This window comes from Parasteatoda tepidariorum, chromosome 8 (genome assembly GCF_982258835.1).
Source record: "Parasteatoda tepidariorum strain Cologne lab strain chromosome 8, Ptep-v5.0, whole genome shotgun sequence".
In the NCBI taxonomy this organism is placed as follows: Eukaryota; Metazoa; Arthropoda; class Arachnida; order Araneae; family Theridiidae; genus Parasteatoda; species Parasteatoda tepidariorum.
Window position 1 is genome coordinate 96,825,830 of NC_141762.1, and position 14,837 is coordinate 96,840,666.

A 14,837-nucleotide genomic window follows, 5' to 3' on the forward strand; every position below is an offset into this window, starting at 1 on the left:
AAGTGGACCAAAATGGCTTCATCATGTTAAGCGCCGTAAGCAAAAGGTTAATTACTTTCTGGATAGACTTACGCCACAACATTTCAATCAATAGGTTTCAAAATCTGCATCAGTTGAGTTTTGTCCTCTTGTCTTGAATGGTTTTAAATTCAATACAATGTAGTTCGTTAATTAAAAACGTTGCAAAATTCCTTTCCTTCTCCAGTATTCATATTTATGTTAAAATTGCCCGTCAGACAGTAATTATAAATAAGTTAATGATAAAAAGAGCATAAATGTACTCTAATTTAATGTTATGTAGAGACATTAAAAATGCCTGCTGGTGAAAATAAAAACTCAGTCTGGAAAACAATCAAATTCAAGAAGTTCCAAAATTATCGTCTGCTTTTTTTTATTTAATCTTGTGCTTTTTTATTAATGCTTATGTGAACCTGATTTTTATGACTCTTGCAACTCTTTATTTATGATTACAGTGTTGAAGTTAGGATTACAGTGTTAATCCGGTTGAAAATTAATGCTCTGTGTGTAACACTTTAAATTATATTAAACATGCAAACTGGTGAAAATAATCGTAAATTACAATCAATTTTAAGAAATGCCAAAATTATCGTCTGTTTTTTTAAATTTATCTTGTTGTGCTGCTATTTTATAAATGCTTTTGTTCGCCTGATTTTTATGACTCTTATAACTCTTTACTGGTGATTATGATGTTAAAGTTGATCTAGTCGAAAAGTATACCGGTGTGAAACCTAAAAAAAACACCTATTTTTTCCAATGCGTAGTAAAAAAAGGCAAAACTACCAACTAAGTAAATGAGATTTCCCTGAATTGATTTAACTAAACACTAATTTTCTTACAAAACGGTGCATGTAAAGTACAAAACTTTGGTATGAAAGACTTATCTATATTCAATTCGGTGTTGTTCTGCCAGTGGTCCCACGAATTACCAATGATTAAAATTTAACTAAGGAAAAACTAAAGGGCACAAGCTTTCACAAATTTCTATGTTCAGCTCAGAAACGATAATTTAATTTTCATGGAATACTTAAATTTGTAACCGATTTCAGCAACAAATGGTGTTGGTGACTAGAATAGTACAAATGCTCTTGTTCGCTGTTTATCAGACAATCCATGAAGACTGTATTGTATTTACATTAAAAGTACCATTAATTATTTTTCCTTCATAATTTAAGCATTTTATGTCAGTAAAATAGTTAAAATAATACCATATTACTAAAATATTTTGTCAAGAGTGAGCAAATCCATTAAACAGCGAGCGCGTAAGGTCGCTTGTTCAAACATGTCCCAGCGCGACCTGTCTCACGCTCGGCATATCGTGCAGTAATTTTTATATTTTTAAGAAAATCAGTTTAATATTTTGAAATATGTTTCCCAGGGGTAGCAAAGATCTTAATGAATTAGAAGAGCTTTAATCTATCTTTATTTATGAATATTTTCAAAAGGTCAGGTAGAAAAATAGCCATGTCCATAAACGCTTATCCAGGTTTTATAAGAATTTTATTTATTTTTACAATTTCGGCTTTTGTTTCCATCAATTGATGAATGCATTTTGCGCAAAACTCAAGTGATGGAGGGTATGTAATAGTACCTATTATACTAACAAATTAGTAATTAATATAGTACCGAACATACTAATATAGGTATAAATTACTACATTGATATATTTGATAATTATTAAAACGGTATCAATATCAAAGTAATATAAATATAGGTGTCTTACAGTTTCGAAAGTGTAAAATACCGGTGGAATTTACTTGTGATAATTTTTGACTATCATAATGCTGCCACGAGCAATAGCATCATAACAAAAGATACTGAATACAGTTAATCTTTATTCTGATGAGATGAACTACAAAAAACATGTTTTGTTTAATTTAATAAAGTAAAGTCACCGGAGAGGACAACAACTAATAATAAATAAATAAATAGGATTTTAGTTTCGTTAAGCATGTCGGTATATGCCTTTTGGTTTCTTGCTTGATTTCGTAGTTCACTACTGATTTAATGATAATTTTTTATTCTGTGATGATTTAATGATAATATAATGAAGAACGGGCATTCAGCTACATGTTGCATAAAAAAGTGATAAATGCTTTTAATGTAATGAAATTTATTTGTTTGATAAAAGACTCAACACCTACGATAATTTTTAAATTAAAACATTTTAAGAAATGCGATGAAAATTTTTACAACAAAATTTTTAAATTTTAAAAATGAAAAATGAAAACATGAAACTGCAATTAGTGTTAAAATACCATAATCTTACAGCACAGCTTTAAATCACCAAATAAAAGATGGAAGCTACACACTCAGATTTATAAAAAACAATTTCAGAGAACGTGTTCTGAAATCGAATTGATTTTTTTAAAGAAAAATATATTTCTACTCTTTTTTTTTTTGTAAAAAAAATATTGCTCCAAAAAGAAATAACACATTAAAGAGAAAACTTAATTTGAAGTTAAAATGGGAGTACGCGCGCATTTTACGTTATAATACGTATAACGTAAAATAACGTTACGATATAATTACGTTTACGTCCAAATGTTTCACATTTGGAAAAATAAAATATTTAATTTACATCTATAAAGATTAAAAATTATTCTAAGAATATTTCTGATGAAAAATGTTATACTTAAATAACTTTTTTCCTCTGAAATACTTTATATATATATAGATAAATTTTTGGTACTTTGGGATTATCCCGTTCACCATTTTCGCCAAACCCGATATTATCGCCAAATGATAGCTTCTGCGCCAACAACCGCAAATTTGATCATATTTACTGTGTAATCCTTGACTACGCGATTTAGTTTTTTTTAACGTATTTGAACGAATTTATGTGGCGGCGACTGCACAAGGATAATGTCTCGTTTGTTTGCGCTTTAAAAACTATCAATGATTATTGACCACCGAAATGATTTATAATAATATACAATGGTTAGATTGAAGAATAATTCAATGTGTAATTATAAAAAAGAATAGTTGGTACTTGGCTCCGCCTTCATCACGTGGTATCCGACGATACTATTTTGCTACTTTTGAGAGAAAGATGTGAACAATCCTGAACAAGACTGCTATTTGGCGATCGTATGACAGAAATACTTATTTCTCAATCTTTATGTGCATTTTTTTAACATTAAATATTTCATAAATTTTTATATTTCTCTCTTTTGAGTGAATAGTTTGTCCTTTTTGAGACATTTTGCTGCAATCTATATTATATAAAACGCTAATACGTACGTATGTATGCATGTATCAATAAAACCGATGATATTTCTTTTCTCGCGCTGGCAACAGTTTTCATTTTTAATTGATTGGATTCGGCACGCAAGAGCACGTAGTGAGCAACCAGATAACAATAACCAGAGTGAGCATTATCAGGTTGTTCAATTCAGATTCATGCACTAAAAACATGACAATATTTAATTTAAACTCAATTAGGAATTAATTAATTAATTGAAGTGAGAATGCTTTAAAAGGCCGCTGTTGAATTGATATTTTTCTACTGGGAGCTACCTTAACGTCTAAAAAACGTTTAAGTGTTTGTATTGAATGCATTGAATTTTTTTATATTTCGCGTTTATTTATGCATTAAATTTTCACGCTTTAAAATGCAGAATATTAGTGAAGCAATATTTGATAATTTATTTTGCTAATATGTTTCTTATTTAGCTAATGTTTTGATTTTTTCACCATGTACAATCTAAATAGCTAATATACTCTTTTAAAAGCCAATAAGAACATTGGTAGAATTCTTCTACATAAGTACAATACTATGTTTTTGATGATAAAATACTATGTCTTTGATGATAATATATTATGTCTTTGTGCTAGAACATTGTGTTCATTGGCGAGCGAGCGCAGCGAGCCATGGTTCACGGCGTGAACCACATAGGATTGCGTAGCAATTCTCGGGGGTTGGCGAGCGTTAGCGAGCAGGGGGCGGAGCCTCCTAGTATATTTAAATATAAGTGACTGAAAAATAATTTGCTGTTTACGTTTGAAGCACATTAAGGGTTGTCTCGATTTCAAGCGCAGAGATTTTACTCCTCTTATTCCCGCGCCGAAATGAACTCTTTGCCCGAGGAGGTGGGGCTAAGTGCCAACTCCTGGGGAACGAACTATACTAAATTTTCAAAATTCCTACCAAGATTTATCATCTAATAAAACTTAATATTGATCGTTGGTCATTGTGCACAATTAACTATCTACTCTGAGACAACAGACAACAAAAATATTTTTTTTTTACTTTGCTTTATTGTGGAAATATTTTTTTTAAAGTTATTTGCCTTCACACCTAAAATTCGTGCATAACAAAATCATTTTTAAGACTACATAGTGACCATACATCGCAAAGCAAGAAATAAAGACTTAATGACAATAAAAAGATAACAGTTGGTATGTCGATAACTTTAAAATCATTTTTATTAGGTTACTGAAATTTGTTGAGTGAATATAATATGAGCCTACAATCCAAAAGATCGTTACTCTAAAAGTCTCCGCGTTTATGAGAAGCGTCTTAGAACTAATTTTCTGTCTTCAATTTCACACATTTTCGAACAAAACAAAGCTGGTCTTACTTTCTTAGGGAAATTAATGACAGTTTTCTTGGGATATTTAAATCGCTTGGGATTCGGATATTAAATTACACCACGATCAAGTGCCTACCTTAGGCTTACTTTTCTTTCTTAAATTGTTTGATCTGTAAAATCATGGTTTATTACAAATCAGCGGAACTAACAATTCTGAATGGTGGGCATTAATGCATCATTTTTTCCTCTTTAATATGACGGGATTTAATTTTGGACTATGTCAACCTTCATCTATCAAAAGGTACCTCTTGATGGAATCAAGTTAACAAATCTTATATACTAGTGATTTGGTATTTAATATTTATAGTGGTAGTTACGCCACATTACTCCCCTTCCACAATTTTATCTGTGATAGAATTCGATGAACGAATACTCATTAGATTTCTTTTTCTTAATTTTTGTTTACTGTCCCAGACTTTCATTTACTTACCCCGATTTTATTTATTTATTCTTATTATTTTTAACTTTTTATTTAATTTTTAAAGCAAATCAACTGTTTAATGTGGACAGCCCATCAATGTCGGCAAGTTCATATCACATTCGTATTTAATATTTGCAGTGGTATTTACACCACAAATATTGTCTGAAAATACAAAAATTAAATTCGCGAAAAACGTTTTAACAAGAAAGACTTAACACACCTCACAATTGATATTATTTCCTTTCGGTTAAATAAGATTTGCAGCCACGTAAGAGGAAAACAGATTATATCTCTCTGAAACACCGTACATAAAATAAAGTACTTGAGTACAAAAAAAGGGGGGGGGTACAGAGTATAAGCGGATGCACATCGAATCGACAGGAAATTAAGTCATCAATTCTGATGCTGGCGGAAAATAGTTTACATAATAAGTTGACAGGAAGATTTTTTATTTTTTCCCCGGGATGGAAAAATCTCACACTTATTATGCAAGTGATGTGGTTTTGTTCTAATCTATTGGAAGGAAATATGGTAAACCGCTTCAATTTTCCCTTCAAGAAAGTATATCGGAAGAGATTTATTTTTCAAAAGATGTTTACTTGTTCGGTTAATGTGTTTTTAAAGAGTTTGGAACAATATTTGAATGCTTTTAACTTCGTTCTGAAATCTGTACCGTCATTATACCTAATACTGTCCCCGGGATCAAATCTGTACATAATTTTGTAAATATTCGTTTGTTATTAGGCTAAATATCTCATACGGACCTTAAATAGACAGTTTAATTACAAACTTTTCAAGAAAGTTGCGTAATTTAAACGTAATTTAGAGAGAAAATAACACATAAAACAATTCTCGTGGATAACTCGGTGTGGCGACATTTTTGGCGACTTGGTGATACTTGGCGACCAGTTTGGTGACAGAATGATAGTTCTGGAAAATTCGAGTTTCGAAACGATAAGACTAATATTTACGAAGTTATACGAACTGTCTAGAATCATGCCGAAAATTCCCGGGTTCCCTCTCCAAACCTATACAAATAGTGTGCCACGCAGTGAGTTGTAGAAAACATTAGTCTGTTTAAAACTGCAATAGTGTTCTGATTTGCGAGCCGTGTAAGGTTTCAAAGTCTGTGGTTTATCGTGTATTAGTCAGTTATTCGTGCTGTAATTAAGTGCAGAAATTGCTGCTATTGTCGTAGGCCATTAAAGCACAGGGGGTGTGATTGTTCTTGTTTTCCAGTGGCGCCATCTATGGTCAAGAATTCGACTTCTGTCTTACCTATAAGTCATAGCCCGTTTATAGAGTGGACCCCTTCATGCATCCATTCATTTATCCACAAATCGTAATTTTGACCTGAAGCAGAGAACGATCAATCTCCAATTCAGTACCCCCAGAGTTATAATTTGCAATTAACAATTAACAAAAAGAACTTTGTGACCCGACAGATTTAACTTGCACTAGTCACTATTTCTCATGAACGTGAGTTCAGTGCCCTACCAAGCAGGCTATCCCAGCCCAAATTGGTGTATTTTCCGGAAGATTCTACCAAAAAATTTTTTGAGTCTTAAGAACTATTTTATTCATCATCAATTCACATGAACCCCTGTGCTCGGTATGGTATGTTTAATAGTAATGTTGACCCGACATTGCGAACAACTGGAAGCAAGAACAGCTCTCAGTAAAAGCATTTGGGTATAGCAGAAACGTTTCCAATTCATTAAATTCTGGGTTTTACTATCAACGGATATTATTCTGCAGTTAACAAGGGTAGGTTGATGTTTATGCAATTTAATATTAATTTGTGTATTCTGCCGTTTTCTCCGGACTTACTGTATTAAAGATACGCTTCATATACAAAGTGTTAGGAGATTTCCTTTTAAACAAGGTGCGTAGCCAAACAAAAAATAAGCACCTTTTAAGTACTTTTTAAGCACTCAAATAATATCTTTAAGCACTATATACATTAACAAAATTTGAAATAATTTTCAAAAACTTTAGATGATCATGAGAAAAACAAAGATCATGAGAAAAACAAAGAAAAGTTTCTAACAAAGAACTCTTTTCTTGATTATATTGGCCGTTATAAAGTGATAGAGAGATATTTCGGTTCGATATCAGAGGGTGAAAAATAAAGTCTGAAATTGAGAATATTTTGCAAAATGCAGCAGAGTTGCACACGAGAGTGCAGTAAGTAATCTCACCGAACCCAGCTCAGTAGATGCACATACGGACTCGCAAGTATTTCATCAAACATGTAAAATAATTGTTGCTTTTATACGCTATGGACCGACGGAATTTGAAAAGCGTTGAATAGAACAATAAGAAAAGCACGCTTTTGCATAATACGAGGCGAAAATCGACATAGTAACGAAAAAAAATCTCATACTTGAAAAAGGAAAAAATCAAGCACTTTTTAAAATCACCCAATGAAAAAAGCACCTTTAAGGGTTTTTTAAAAGTACGAAAATCGAAAATAAGCACCTTTAAGCACTTTTTAAAAACGCTACTCACTGTGTTAAATATTAGGTATTTTTGCCTACAGTGTTGGAACCTATGAACGTTCCAAAAACTGATCTGAATCAACTGATCGTAACCGTTTCTACGGAGAGTTTCGAAATGCACGCCAAATTCAGTGCGGATGAGACTTTGAACTGAATATTTAAAATTACACTAATAGTAGTATTTGAAGTTTTAAAAAAAAATTACATGTAAATACACTTTAACTATAATGCTCTTAAACTGTATCTGAACTCAGACTGATAACTGTACATGAATTCATACAATACGTTGAATATTTTCGGTTCCGAAATTTCTTAATTATTTTAAATGACTTTATTTTAAAACGTAACTTATATATACCTTACTCAAAAAATAAGTATTGAGTATAGTTAAGTGCGGCGAGCTCTCTGCTTATCGCTTATAGCTCTGCGTTTAATTCAAAAAATAATAAAAACAATCCTCTCTGAATTTAGAAAAACAAACAAACTTATAGTACAGGTAAATACCTTTAAATTAGGGATACAAAAATATTGATAGGAAAAAAAGCAACTTTATGACTTACATTAATTTTATACTGACTTATATGACTTATACTGACTTATATGACTTATATTAGTAGTAATTTTATACCACTTTCACATTCTTCAGATTTTGTTATACTAGAAACGTTTTCTTCAACGGAAGTATCACATTTCTGTTCAACAGAAAAACTTACATTGGTACTAGATGCTGCCACCTCACTAATTTCAGGTCGCGGTTTTTTCTCAAAATAATTAAAAATTGTTAAATTTTTGCGTTTTGACATCCTAAAGATCCAAGAACAGCAAATATATATATATATATATATATATATATATATATATATATATATATATATATATATATATATATATATATATATATATATATTGGCATAGAAATATCCGCTATGCTACGATCTCAAAGTTTCGAGCTGGAATGAATAACTTCAGCGAGCACAGTATCTCCAATGGTATTGTTACTGATTTCTTCACTAGTCGAAACAGTGGCGACAACGGGTTAAGCGATTGAATGAACTTTTTGTTGAGATAAATCAAAACAGATTTAGTGACAAGCTCCGAAAGACAAGCGGCAGAGATGACTCTTAGTCTGACTAACTAACTCCACTGTACTCCGTTCCCCCTTTTATATAATTTTTCAACGCATCTCCAAAATTCTCGAATTGTCTCAAAGACGACAGAACGTCTAGGATTCCAGAATCATCGCGTAAAGACCTCGCGAATGACAGCCAGTCTCGAAAACTATACTGGTAGGACAGAAAGGAACCAGTCCGTAACAGTGTCACGTGAATTTGGTTTCAAAAGTACAACCCTATTATAGTAAATGTTTTTTCAGTATTCTGAGAAATACCGTGAGAAAAAAAAAGTAGTCATAAGGCAGATAAAAATATATAGCCTTAAAAAATAATAGCTCTCATAATTTCTACTAAAATTTTTATTTTTGCCATTTTGTCTAAGCTCAAGGGGGTGCTTAAACCCCTAAACCCCTCCTTTGCGTACGCCACTGCAGTATATATAATATAAATTTGGCGATAGAAGACGATATATTATATAAATATAGAATATTTATTATATCAGATATTATATTAGTAGATTATAATGATTAAAAAGAACTATTAGACGCCCTCTAGTTTTTTTAATAATTGCATGTCTTACACGAGTTTCTATGCAATATTTTTATATTTAAACATGCAAGTAATGGGTTCTTATTTCGGAGATTTTTTATATACTTCCTATCTATATTATATAAAACGCTAATACGTACGTACGTATGTATGTATCAATAAAACCGATGATATTTCTTTTCTCGCACTGGCAACAGTTTTAATTTTTAATTGATTAGAATCGGCGCGCAAGAGCACGTAGTGAGCAACCAGATAACAATAACCAGAGTGAGCATTATCAGGTTGTTCAATTCAGATTCATGCACTAAAAACATGACAATATTTAATTTAAACTCAATTAGGAATTAATTAATTAATTGAAGTGAGAATGCTTTAAAAGGCCGCTGTTGAATTGATATTTTTCTACTGGGAGCTACCTAAACGTCTAAAAAACGTTTAAGTGTTTGTATTGAATGCATTGAATTTTTTTTATATTTCGCGTTTATTTATGCATTGAATTTTCACGCTTTAAAATGCAGAATATTAGTGAAGCAATATTTGATAACTTATTTTGCTAATATGTTTCTTATTTAGCTAATGTTTTGATTTTTTCACCATGTACAATCTAAATAGCTAATATACTTTTTTAAAAGCCAATAAGAACACTGGTAGAATTCATCTACATAAGTACAATACTATGTCTTTGATGATAATATATTATGTCTTTGTGCTAGAACCAGGGCCGTAACTACGCCGGGGCAGTCGGGGCACCGCCCCGGGGCCCCGACGATCAAGGGGGCCCCATATGAAGGGACCACGCGACATTTTTTAAAATAGTTTATATATATATATGAAAGAGATTGTATGAAGATTTGCTAAAATCTTCTTTTTCGTAGTTACATATCGACTTTAACATAGGGTGAAAGACTTTTTCCGAGAATTATATCCCTTCCTCAAAAGAACAAAAACGCTTCACAGTAAATAGCAGGAAACGCATTTTTGAAGCTATACCCCTAATAAGAAACTTTATGTTGTTCTGAAATTAACTTGAATGGGCAAATAAGGTGCCTTTTGAAATTTGGGAAAGTAAAGTGAAAGAAAGTGGAAAAATATCTTTAGTTTCACTCTATTTTTTGAGCGTCGAAAACTTTATTTTGTTTCAAAATTGTAAAGGAGTGCTTCACCCCTTCTAAAATTTAGACATTCTCAAAAGTAAGTTCTAGTAGAATTAGTAAATTCAGAAAGAGAAAGAAGCTATTTTTTTCAACATTTAAGTTATTTTCTAAATAGAAAACTTAATTTTCCTCCAAATAAAAAAGAGAAATCTGCTTAAATTTTTTTTTAAGGAAAAGCAAATTTAAAGATATTTTCCAAGTAGAAAATTTTATTTTCCTCTTAAATTAAAACGAGGGAGCTAAGAAAGTACTTTGACTCTTCTGTAATTCAGACATTCACGAAAATAAAGTAAAATTAGTATTTAACTCATTTTTTTCTACTTTTAAGCTATTTTTCAAGTAGCAATCTTTATTTTCCTCGTTAATTTAATTGATGAGCGTCATTCCTTGTGAAACATTGACATTCACTACAATAAAGTAATTTTTGCTTATAAAATAGAATTAGCAATTTCAGAAAAAGAAACTACTATTTTTTTCACCTTTTGACGCTATTTTTCAAATAAAAAAATAAAATAAAACTCCCCCCCCCCAACCGAGACAAATACGTCTGTTTTGTTTGAATTTTCTTCTACATATGACAATTTCTAATTTATTAAGAAAAAATTTTAAAATTTAACCAAAAGAAGAGCTCAGCATAAAAAAATAAAACAAGTGTTTAGGAAACTAAAATAATTGCCTCTCTTTTCCCCTTCCCTGGTGTAATAAAATGCATCTTTCACTGACATATATTTTAAAGCATTCCTTGACTCTCAACACCTTCAAATCACCAACCGAAACAGTTATCTGACCCCTCAAAATATAGCCATCTCCTTTTACACCATGGGAAAATGTCCTTCCTTTGACTTCTTTAAATTGCCCTGGGCTTTACGACCCTAGGCTTTTTGTCCTTTTATAAAATATCATATATTTCCAGAACCATGCATTTGTCCGTTAGTCACAGTTGTCTTAAACAAGCAATTATCTAGATGTTCTAGGAAAGCAGATGCAAGCTTTTAAGGGATCGAAGGGGATTACTTTTGTTGACATATTTTTTCTGAAAGAAACGCGGGAATCACTCTCTGTTAAACTTCAATTTTTAGCTCCTTTAATTGCTTTATTTAAATTAACTATTTTTTATTCAAATATAGATTTTTTGTTAACTTTTATTTTGATCAATCTTTCAAATTAAAATTTAACTTTAATTTATACTAATTAAAATTATTTGCAACTTTTTTTTAAATATAAATGTCATTACTTTGAATTACAACAAAACGAAAAGGAAATTGATTTCTAAGGAGGTAAGCAATTGTTTACATTAAATTATTTAATACATTCAAAACTGCGTATTAATGTACTGTTGGAATTGCTTTTTTTATATTCCTATGTCAAATTGCTTTTATGTATTACATTTTGTTCTTATTTTATATCTTTAAAATTAAGACCATTAAATTTTTAAAATTGGATATTCGATTTTTTATGCTTTTTAACAATTTTGTTTTTATTCAAAATTGAAAAGCAAACTTTGATTTTGTTTTAAAAAAATCATATTTAATTTAATTAAAAAATCGCATTTAATTTAATAAAACGCTATAAACATTGTTTCGTTGAGAATAACTGAAAATATGTCATCATTTAAAGTATTTTGGTTTAAATAAACCATTGTTTTTCAATCAATAAAAAAAAATTCTTCGAAGAAAATTTTTTATTAGGTTGTTCCGATAAATCTTTCTACTTTTATGAGAGACTTTTGTCGATTCTTTAAGATCAGCATTATCTACATTGCGTTAAAATTAAACTAATTTCAAATTCCTTGCTTTCACTGACAAAAATGGTACATGTTGTAGTTTTATATACTTAAGAGAGAAAAAAAAGAAAATATGTTAATTCAAACAACAAGGAAATATCACGATTGGGTTGAGAATGCAATTAATTTTCTTTTAAATTTACTATTTCATTCTTATCTTATATGATAACCACATTATATTGAGCGGAGATAAACACCAAAACCATTGCACATTTACTCTGTCTTATTTATTTGACTATCTCTGTTGTTTTTACAACACTAATTTATATAAACAAAAGTAACTTTTATTCTAACACAAAAAATTATCCTTAACTTAAACTTTAAATATTAAAATAACGAAGAAATATATTTGATATAAACGTTTAACTAAAATATTATTATTAAAAACTGCTTTAATTAGAAAAAAAATCATATTTTCAAAAATGGCACAATTTGTTTCCGTAACATTTGAGGAAGGAGGTAGTGTTGAGCGCACTTAATATAGTGTTTTTTTTTAAATAAAACTGTTATAGGATCATCAAAGTAATTATCTTGTGATAATAACTTTCTGAGAACTTTTTTCATGCATTACATCTCAGTTTATAGTATACATTTTTGAAATTTTAATACTGAAACTATAAATATTGCTGATGTAGGAAAGGAATTTATCCGACCATCAGAATTACATTTAATCATTTCTTTAAAATGTGTGAACATTTCTGTTTATCAATGAATTACTTTATTTTCCGTTTTCAATATTGGAACAAGATGTGTTAAACATTACACTTAAGATTCTAGTTTTGAGACTTATTTTTTTTTTTTCCATTGTGAATATGATTTTCACTGCAACCAATGTTTAAGATATTCATTGAAATATTTTCAAAGCTATTGTATTTTTCAATATAGAAATCCGAATCAGATAGAATTCATTGTCATTACAAACCATTAAAAAGGTTTTCTTCTTATTTTTTGTTTTGAAAAAATAAGAAAAAAACTTTTTGGAATATTAAAAAATATTAGTTTCTTATCATAATTTTTTTATCATATATAATTACATGCCATCATAAATACATATATTTATTTGCCATTTTGTCTGTTCAGAAGTTTCGATAGGCAAAATATTCATGAATGAATTCTGCTGTAAATATTACTATATTTTTAGGACCCTGTACAACAAGTACAATTTTTACTTGAACTTATTTATCTTACATTGCTGTGCTATACAGACAAATGAGGTAGTATTTCGTCTGTATTTTAAATCACTGAACCAAATAAAACAAAACACGAAACAACAGTGCTTATATTTGAAAAGTTGAAATGTTTCTTTTTTTTCATGTGTGTGTACAAAAGTACTGTCTTTGAAATGCACTTATTATGAAGAAGACCATTATAACTTCAAAACTATTTATCCTATCAGCCTGAATTACATCTCATTTAATTATGTATCAAAACTTAGTTCGAAAATCTTTCCTTACGTGATCTACTACTTACTTCTAGAAATGTCTACAAGCTTTTCTTGAAACATTTGAAATGTAAATTAATTTGCATTATATCACAAAAGTTAATTTTTTAATTCAATAAAAAAATTTTTATCAAGCAATTTTACATAAATATATCAATAAATAATCGTCAAAATGACAAGGGATTTAAAAGCCATTTAAATCTATCTAGCTTGTTATGTATGATGGAATGCATGTGAACTTAAATTATGTAATGAAAAAATCTTTTAACTTATTAATTAAAGATGATAGAAATTCATGATACGTTATTGAAACAACCAAAAATAAATTATAAAAATTTTATTTCCTAGTAGTCATATGTTTAAAATCTTGGATACAATAAATTAGATGACAAGAATATGTAAAAAGCGGAAATGCGTAAAAATGTCTTAATATGCAGACAAAACCTTAAAATACAAACTCAGAATATTTTTCTAAAAACACAGTTAGTTCGTTTCTCAAAATGTAAGAAATCTTGGTCAAATCAAGATATTTTGTTTCTTCTTTCTTTTCCTCATTTTATTAATGTCTTAAAATTAATATATCCTACCCTTTAACGTTTGAAAGAAAATTCTAACGTAACTATTCTATACTATATCATAAAAATTTCTTGTTTCGCTTATTCCTAGTATTCTAATGTAACACTTGAAAAAAAATGACTTTTACACTTGGAAGTTCTGAAACTTTATTTTATATCTAAAATGACCGACCTATATGATGATAAACGACTGGTGTAGGAGGAAAAGAAAGTCTAAAATATAAATGGTTGTTAAACATCTCTTTTAAATGTAATTGCTTATCTATAAAATGTGTATGAGATAATTAATTGTTCGCCCATTTGAACTAAAATTGAAAGAAATTTTTGTATGAAGATCTCACTGAATTAAGAAATTAACGAAGAAGTTAATGACTTTGAGTATTTACATTTAGATTACTACAATAAAATTTGAAATAAGAAAAGAAAAAAAAACATTAAAAATTGTCAGTTACTAACAAAAATCACTGTAATGGATTAATGATGTATTATGCACTTCGTGACAGTGTGTAGAGATTATACTTGTTGTTGTTATACTTTCTCAAAATTGAAACTTATAAAAAATTATTTAAGAAGTTCGATGGGACAGGATCGATTGAATGGACTTGCACTACTGTCTATTGAAAACGAAAAAACTCGAAATATTGATTTCAGCGATATAATTGATGAATTTGCGGCAACAAAGGCCAGG

At 29.7% G+C, this 14,837-nt stretch overlaps 1 protein-coding gene across 4 annotated transcripts in view; it reads right to left on the reverse strand.

Moving 5' to 3' along the window:
• The window catches only part of LOC107453616 (SCY1-like protein 2), a 556,894-nt gene that overhangs the window by 410,773 nt on the left and 131,284 nt on the right, over window positions 1-14,837 (reverse strand). The gene's annotated exons all lie outside the window — the stretch shown is intronic.